The sequence below is a fragment of the Fukomys damarensis genome, unplaced genomic scaffold, assembly GCF_012274545.1.
Source record: "Fukomys damarensis isolate Sample0158 unplaced genomic scaffold, DMR_v1.0_HiC HiC_scaffold_37, whole genome shotgun sequence".
In the NCBI taxonomy this organism is placed as follows: Eukaryota; Metazoa; Chordata; class Mammalia; order Rodentia; family Bathyergidae; genus Fukomys; species Fukomys damarensis.
In genome coordinates, this window is record NW_022900949.1 from 25,907,055 (window position 1) to 25,915,656 (window position 8,602).

General features: G+C 41.3%; 1 protein-coding gene across 6 annotated transcripts in view; it reads left to right on the forward strand.

Moving 5' to 3' along the window:
• The window catches only part of Rsu1 (Ras suppressor protein 1), a 175,959-nt gene that overhangs the window by 135,202 nt on the left and 32,155 nt on the right, over window positions 1-8,602 (forward strand). The gene's annotated exons all lie outside the window — the stretch shown is intronic.

Genomic DNA, 8,602 nt, shown 5'->3' on the forward strand with positions numbered 1-8,602 from the left:
AAACTGTCTTTGTTCTCGCGCGTGTGTCAGTCAGGAAATAGAGCTGGACATGATGACACACAGCTGTGATCCCAGCACGGGCAAGTTGGAGCCCAGCCTGGGCAACTTAGCAACTTAGTGAGACCTTGTCTCAAAATTAAAAAAAAAAAATACTGAGGATGTAATTCAGTTCAAGAAAAGAGCCCTCTCAGTGTCTTTGTGATGCTTTTATTTTGTAGCTTTTATGTTAATCAGCTTTTCATTGCTACGACAAAATACCTGAGAAAGAAAATCAACTTGAAGGAGAAAAGATTTATTTTTACCTCAGGATCTCAGGCGTTTCGGTTCATGGTTGCTTTGCAGCCTGTGGTAAGGCAGAAACATCATTGTGAGAGTGCATGTTAGAAGAAAGCTCCTTACCCCACAGAGGCCAGGATTCAAGCACAGAAAGGGAGGGAGAGGGATCCAATAACCCTTTCAAAGGCAGGATCCCCAGTGACTCCATCTTCCAACTAAGTCCCACTTCCTAAATTTTCTGCCACCAACCCGTTGTGCCCCCAGCTGGGAGCAAGCCTTCAATACATCAGCTTTGTAGAGCCATTTCTGATTCAAACCAGAACAGCTTTATTGAGATAGAATTCATATACTGTGTGAACTCATCCATGCAAAACATACAGCTCAGTAACTTCATATACTCAGAGTTAGCACCCGTCCCTGTAATCAATTATGGTACATTTTTATCACCCCAGAGAAGCCTCACATCCCTTAGCTCACCCCTAGTCTGCCTTCCCCCAAGCCTGAAAGCCACTGATCTGCTCTCCGCCCCTGTGTATTCAACTACAGTGGTATCTTGGTTCATGAACGTAATTCTTTCCACCTTTCTGGTTGCAAAACAAACTGGATGAGAACCAAATCAAATTTCCCTATAAGGTCAACATTGAACCGAACCATGGTATGTGATTGGTTCTCCTCCAATTTTGTTTACAACCAGAATCTTAGGAGTAAAGTTCCCGAACTGTGGCACCACTGATAGTTCATCTTAAAGAATCATACTCTCTGGGGCCCCTTTTTGACGGTCTCCTTTTGTGTACCTTAATGTTTTCAGGAGTACTTCCTCCCTTTCATGGCCATGTAATACCATATCTTTTGTATGGTTATATCATATTTCATGTAGTCGTTCATAATTGATGGATATTTGTGTCACTTCTGTTTTTCTGGCTCTTAGCTGAGTAATGCAGACTTACATACGAGTATTTGTATGAACGTGGGTTTTTCATTTCTCTTGGGTATTCACCTAGGAGTGGAACTGCTGGATCACGCAGTAACTCTATTTGAGAAACTATCAGTCTGCTTTTGTAACCACCTTTTACCATTTCACATTCCCACCAGCAGTGTTGAAGGGTTCTGGTATCTCCATGTGAAGAGCAACACGCATTATCTGACTTTTCAGTTACAGCCATCCTAGTGAGTGGAATGATGTCTCCGTGTGATTTTGATTTGCATTTTCCTAGTAGTCCCGATGTTGAACATCTTTTCAATGTACTTGTTTACATTTTAAAATTGTTAGTTATGGTACCTACCAAAGTATGCTTACTAAGATCACCTGATGTTTGTTTTAGTAACCCCTGCAGCCAGAAAGACCTTTGGGCCCTGCCTCGGCAACTATGAGGTAGGAGTGAAAGGAACACATTAAGTACATGAACTAAAGTCTTTGGGGAACTAAGTTAGAAGTGTGTGCAGGGACCAGTAGGGCCCTATAGGTGGAAGGGTTGCATTCAGCTGGGGAGAATGGGATTGATCAAGGGAAACAGAGAGAAGCTCTTGGTTCATCTGTAAACAGTTATGTTTTGGTCATTGAACCAAGAAACAGGATTCAGGGATGAAAAGCCTCCTGACTTTTGATGAAATGGCTCTTGACTATGAACACTTCTGAGTCACGATTCTCGACTGGATGTTTTTAGCCACAGTTCAACATAGCATTGTCTTTTCCTTTACTCAACCTCTCAGCAGAAGGACGTGGGTTCTCTTGTCGGGTACAATGCAGAGGGGATCCCAGAGCACCTGGACCAGAACTTGTGCCTCTAGTCCAAAAACTGCTTCATTGCTGTTGCTTCTGTTGTGGTTGTGGTTTTTGTTTCTGAACACACATGGGACTCTGTCTTAGGGCCAGATTTATATCTGAGGGAACACTGTTTCAGAAAAAACTATGATTTCTGATCTTCAATTTATGAAATACGAAATGACCTCCCTAGGTCCTTTGCATATGTGAGATTTTTTTTTCCCTTTGAAATACGTTATTACTGTTTGCATAAAATGAACTGTTTCAGTGTCCAGGGTTTTTTAAAAAAGTAATTATTCTTTCTTTTTCTGTTATCTTTTATGATGTCTTTGGAAGAAATGATCACTTCTATGAAGCACACAAATAAAACTACCTTTCGTATTAAATTTTCCATGGAGTACTTCTGCCTCTTAAAAATTCCCCAAGATAGTATGCAACAGAAGTGACTTTCAATAACCTTCACTAGCTCCAAGACTTATTTATGTTTACTAAATTTGCAACTCTGCCATGATAGTTTAGAAAGCCATATAACATGATTTCTTCTGTTGGTTATGGTGCTTGATGGCTTAAGGAAAAAGAGATTTGTATCTTTGAACTTCTGGAACCATTCCAATGCCTTGGCTGTTTCTTTCCTCCCTGAGATACAGGAAGAAGGATGCTGGGGAGTCAGAGCTATTAAATATTGTCACATGCCATCTTTAATTTTATTTTCTTATAGTTAAAATTAGATCAGGAATGCAGGGTTTTCTGGAATGCTCTCATGACAAAGTAGGCTGCTGCAGAAATGCCATGAAATACTCAAAGCTCAGTTCGGCACTGGTGTTTTCTTAAGTGTAATTTCCCCTGTCACAATACATATTTGTGCTTCTAAAAATCATGTACTAATAGCATAGAGAAAACATCCATCCCTAACCTTTCCTGCTATGAATATGACCCTAATGTGCACCTTAAAATCCCTAGTTCTTTTCTTCTTTCTGCAGGTTCAGGGAGCATCCAAAACCGGAACATTGCTCCAGGCAGGCTGTCAGTGCCACAGAGCCTGGTTCAGACCCTGTGCTCCCCACATCTGAGCTGTTTGACCTTGAGCAAGTGCTTTAACTTTTGCATCTCAGTTTTTTCCCTGGTGACATGTGAAATCTGCAGTCTCTCTCTCTCTCTCTCTCTCTCTCTCTCTCTGACACACACACACACACACACACACCCTTGGATTTCCTCTGTGAAGAATAAACGAGAGAGTACACAGAAAGCACACAGCCAGGTAAAGCCTAAAGCAGCTCCTCTTAGTGTCTGTTAAGTGTATTGGAAAACTGAGGCACAGAACAGTTGGTCGACCTTCCCAGGGTCATAAAGGGACACTATGGGCCATTCTGCATATTGGCGCCTTTCTGTTTCTTGAGAGGAAGTGAATATGACATAGAAGATGACATTTTAATTCTCGAAAGGAAGAAAAGATAATAAGAGTTTACCGTGTACTCGTTCCTAGCCAAATTTTTATAGTGCATGTATTTTAAGTAGCACATTCATTATGATAAATGAAGCAATTGTCCACAAAGTGCTAAGCTAACTAATTTGATGAATTTTTTAATGTGTGAGCATTATTCTCATACTACAGATAATTTTTACATCTTCACGTATCTACTAGAAATCCTCTCTGAGGTAGAGGGCAGCCATCATGGTATTTCTCTTCTCGGTAACAGATAACATCTGTTATCCTTTTCTATAAATTGTTACTTATGTGTTTCACGTTGCCCAGACCAATCGAATGAACCCCATGGCTGGGTGTTAGTGGACTGACCTCTCGCACTATATTGTGATTCTTAAATTAAACAGCTCTCTAGATTTGTAAACGTCCTTCAAGGTAGGATCTCTGCGTAGCTGTGCTGTCTCATCCCCATTATAAAAATATTCATCACCTTTTTTTGTTTGTCTGTTAAGTAAGTTAAGCAATGAATGCTTGCACTTACCATAAAGGACTTTTTATCTTCTCACATCTTAAAATTAATATTTTAATTAGAAGTACTGATAAGTTTTTATTTGGGCTTGTTAACGAATAAATGTGAAATTGTATTGTATGCAAACTATACTCCCAATAAATCTGACTATCAAAAAAATAGAAAGAAAGCATAAATATCTGAAATCTTAAGATTGGCCAACAATCATATGTAAATTGAAATTAGAGAATTCACGAGGCTTTTGTTCAGTAATGATTGGTGTTTTGGAACTAGGTTTAAGATTAGTGCTAATAAAGTTGTGCTTACAGCAACTGATCCCTAATGCGGGTAATTCTTCAGACTGCACTGAGGGGGAAACAGTTAGTCGGTGGATGGCAGATAGTCCGGTCTGATGATTGATTCCCACTGTGGTTTTGGAGCCTTGCTCACAACACGATGGTGGGGAAGATATTAAAATTCTGCCTGCCTAATGTTATTACCATGAGAAAATCCTTTGTTTAGCTCGATTCCTTTGGTGCACAGCCCCGCTGAACATTTATGATAGATTCTTAGGTAAACAGTTCAAAAGATTGGTATGTTCCATACCCATGTGAGTGCACCGAGCAGTAGGGAGGCAAATCAAAGAATCGTGTACATAGATGTGTATTATAAACCGTAGTGAGTTTGGGCAAATAGGCAGGCCGTGCTGTGAGAGCTTGTAACAAGGGATGTGACAGCTAACACAGCCCTGAAGCCCGGCAGGTGCTCCTCCCCAGATGAGGGAATCAGAAGGCTAAGTGGTGTTCAGCGAGGAGCCTTGAGGGCATTTCCATCAGAGAAAGACGTGCAAAGGCACCGGCTGTAACAGCAGAAGGAAGGCCGCTCAGAGGCCTGCCTGACCGTGGTCCCCAGTGACACTAAAATGCTAGGCAGGGCCACCTCCTTCTGAGAAGGGGCAGGGTTGCAGCTTTGCTTTTTGAGATCACCTTAGATCGCAGATTGAGCTTCAATCAGAGGACTGCTGAAGAGGTTAAGAAAGTTATTTAGGGGTGAAGATTTGGCCACCCCTAAGGGATGATTAGGCAACAATAAGAGGGAGATATCGAGGGTTGCTTCTTGGTGGGGAGGTTCCCACTGTAAGTGAAATAAATGCCGAATCCAAAATTGAAAGTATAATTCAGAATTTCTAGAGCCCAGCAGGCAAGTATTTTTTCCTCTCATCTCCTGTCTTGCTCCCCTGGCTCCTCTTTCTTTCCCTCCTCCTTTCTCCTCTTCTGTTCCTGTCTCCTAATTTTTCTAACTTTGTGGTTCAACTCAGGCAGAAAGCTTTTGGGTGCTCGTAAGGAAACGGGTTCAAAACTTCACAGATACTCAGAGACTGCATCAGTTCTCCTTCTTGTGAAGTGGGGGCTCGATATTAAGCCTTCCTAAAATAGATCATCTCTTTATGCTCTAAGCTGACAGCGTCTGGGCACTTATTGCACCCTTGCTGGTGAGGTAAAACACAACCAAGCCAGCTGGGTGATTTCTAGGTGCTGAGCTGAGTCTCTGCATGGATTGCAGTGTAGGTGTAAACATTTCTGGGCACAGACCAGTAGGTGCAAGAGGAGAAGCCCAAGAAAATTCTTAGGACGCCAATATTGTCACAGCATCTCCATGCAGAGTGAAGTTGTTTGACAAAGTGTCTCCCTGGTGATTTGGCTGCAGATGAAAATGTCTTCGGCAATAAAATTCAGAGCTTGACTCTCAGCCCCGTGCATTCATCAGTCCGCAAACGACATATCAAGGATCTTTTTTGCTGCATTAGTTAATACGTTGGCAGAAATATGTGAAACATTGTTATTCCCCTCAATTTCTGTGCATGGATTATTTTTCCTTACCTTTAACCACATGAATTTTGCCAGCTATAAATTTATTCCCAGTCAATAGGATTGCATTAGAACAGAGATGAAAAGTTCTTTATTGCAAAGGTTTTCTTAGTTACCAGCACCAGAAGACTTATAATGGTGAGAGCTACTGTTTTACCCATCACTTGAAAATGATTTCAGGGAAATTTAAGGGCTGCTCAGACAATTAGTGATGAAGCATATTTTAATTATAGTAACAGGGTAAGCTGCTTACAGCTTTATGGATTAATACATTATTGTTTAATAGGTCAGAGTTACGTGTGATTTTAATCACACTTCTTATTGTAGCCATAGTTTTATTAACAATGGTGTTTTATAACAATAATTTATGCATAATGAGTTTAGAAGTTCCATTTGCATTGACATCAAAGGGATAATTTACCCCACACATTACCACTCCTCAATGGGAACAGAGTCCTTCAGTGGCTCAGCCGAAGCTCTGTCCGAGCTCATTTTGCATTAAAGGATACTTATAATAATGAGATCATTTTACACTGCATTATATTATTTCTGGTGATGCCAAGTCCAGGTTTCGGAAAGTCGTTTAGAAGCCGGGAAGGAAGATGAATCACATTCATTTCACACGTATTTAATAAGCATGAATTATCCGGTGAAGTCTACATCCATTCTTGAAGTTGTGAAAACCATAAGGTGTTTGAGATGGTGCCGCCTTGTAGAATTCTCTTCTGTTGCTGTTCTCCACTCCGCATGCTGCAGGCTTCTGTGCACATCATTAGCTGTTGTGGAGACTGGATTGAGCTGTGCTTATTTTGATGGCATATGTGTGTCATCCTTCAGCTTAGGGCCTGCGTAGCCACTGTGCCCCCTCGCTTGTGGGCCTCTGTTACCATTCCAGGGCCAGCACGGTCTCTCCGCCTCCCTGGCCAACCTCCCAGAGCCCTGCTGTGAACACCTCAGGCCCCGGTCCTTGTACCACAGCAAGGAAACTACCCCTTGGAGATTGACTCCTTTGTATTAAGCTCTGTGCGAGTTTACACTTGTCATCTTCATAAAGCTTTTGTTTTAAATCATAAACCCAATGGCATTTCAGTTCTACGATTTTTTTTGAGACCATGATGTGATGGTGTTGGAGAACACTTAGGCAGGGCGATCTACATAAGATGCAAAGAAGTTAATAGGCACTATGCCAAACAAATAACTGAGATGTTATTTATGTTTCAGGGACCTTGAGAAACCGGCGAGGTGGGGGTCTGTTTTCTGATAAAGCTATTGTACGTCAAGGTGTCTCCATGGAGGTGATCTAGCTTATAGCATTTCCCAAACTTAAGTGACTATAGAAACTTTTGTGGGAGAGCATCTCACCCTTGGTTTCTTCCTCTATACAATATATAAATCAAAATATATTAAAATTACACAGTTACACTTTCAGTCTACCACACAAATTTTGTCAAGGTAGAAGAACTAATATATGCTCCTATGATTTGCAAGCAGAAGGGACCATAAAAAAGTTAGGATTGTTTTTCTCCTTTGATCTTTTTTGACATAGAGAATAAAAGAGGTGATGACTAAATTCTTCACTTGTTCAGAGTCCAGGGATTTGGAAACTGTTCCTTTCTTCCTATCCCTCTCCCCTATGCTGGGAAAACCACTTCTGTTTTTGAGGATCCCTTATTACTAACTACAAAAAATTGTTAATAGCCTGCAGTTAAACTTTCATTTTAAGTTGCTTTACAGGTTACGTGCCAACTTGTAACTGCCTGGTATCAGATATTATAATGCCAAGAGTGGCTTTTCTCTGTATTTATGTAGCCCCATAACTATTTGTATGTCTCCGCTGTTTTCCACACTCAACTTTCTTAGATTGGGCTACGGTTTTTTTTTAAAGAGGGGACTGAAAGTTGGGGATCCACGTTTACACACGGGTACATATCATCCCCCACACTCAGCAGCGATGGCAAACCTTTATAGACCAAGTGCCAAACTGCAACCCCCAAACCATTTACTTATCACAAAGTGCCAATGCTGCAGTTTAAACAGTACTGAGATTTTAGTTTAGAAGAAACAACTCATGCATTAATATCTTTTGTCTTAAAAGAGAAACACAATAACACAAATGCCGTAGGTTTGCCGGTACTGCCCTCCTGTCTTGCTCCAGCCGCCTGATTTTTCCTCTTTATCTAGTCTGCGCTCCCGTTAGCATATCTGTAAATATTTACTGAAAGAACGAACGACTTTGGGCGCCATGCAAAGCTGTTTCAGTTTCGTGTGGAGACGAGATTGGATTTCTCCATGGTTTGGTTCTGTGCTGTCAGTTCTGCTTAGCTCGACTTGGAGAACTTAGGACTCATTGGTCTCTGTGAGCTAATGTATTGATAATGGAATTTAACTATTGCAACACTGTGGTTGTGGGAAATAAAAAAAAACACATCATGGATGTAGCTCAGTAGTGCAGCGCTTGCCTGCCCTGTAGAAGGCTCTGGGTTAGATCCCACCTGTTACTTTCTTCAGAAACAACAGGGAGGTACAAAGCAATGCGTGTCCTTGTGAAGTTTTCATTCTAGTGGGTGAGACAAAAGTGAATAATGGGTGGATGGTTATGGTTAGATGGCTTTTGGGAAGTACAAGAGAAGGGGATTGTTTATTTGTCGTGGTCAAGCAAGGTCTGGGATTTCTGATGAATGTCCAGAATTCTGGAGGACTCTTAGGGGGTTCAACAACTGTGTGCACCCAGGCAGAAGCGGGCTCCACAGAGTGAGCTGAGAAAC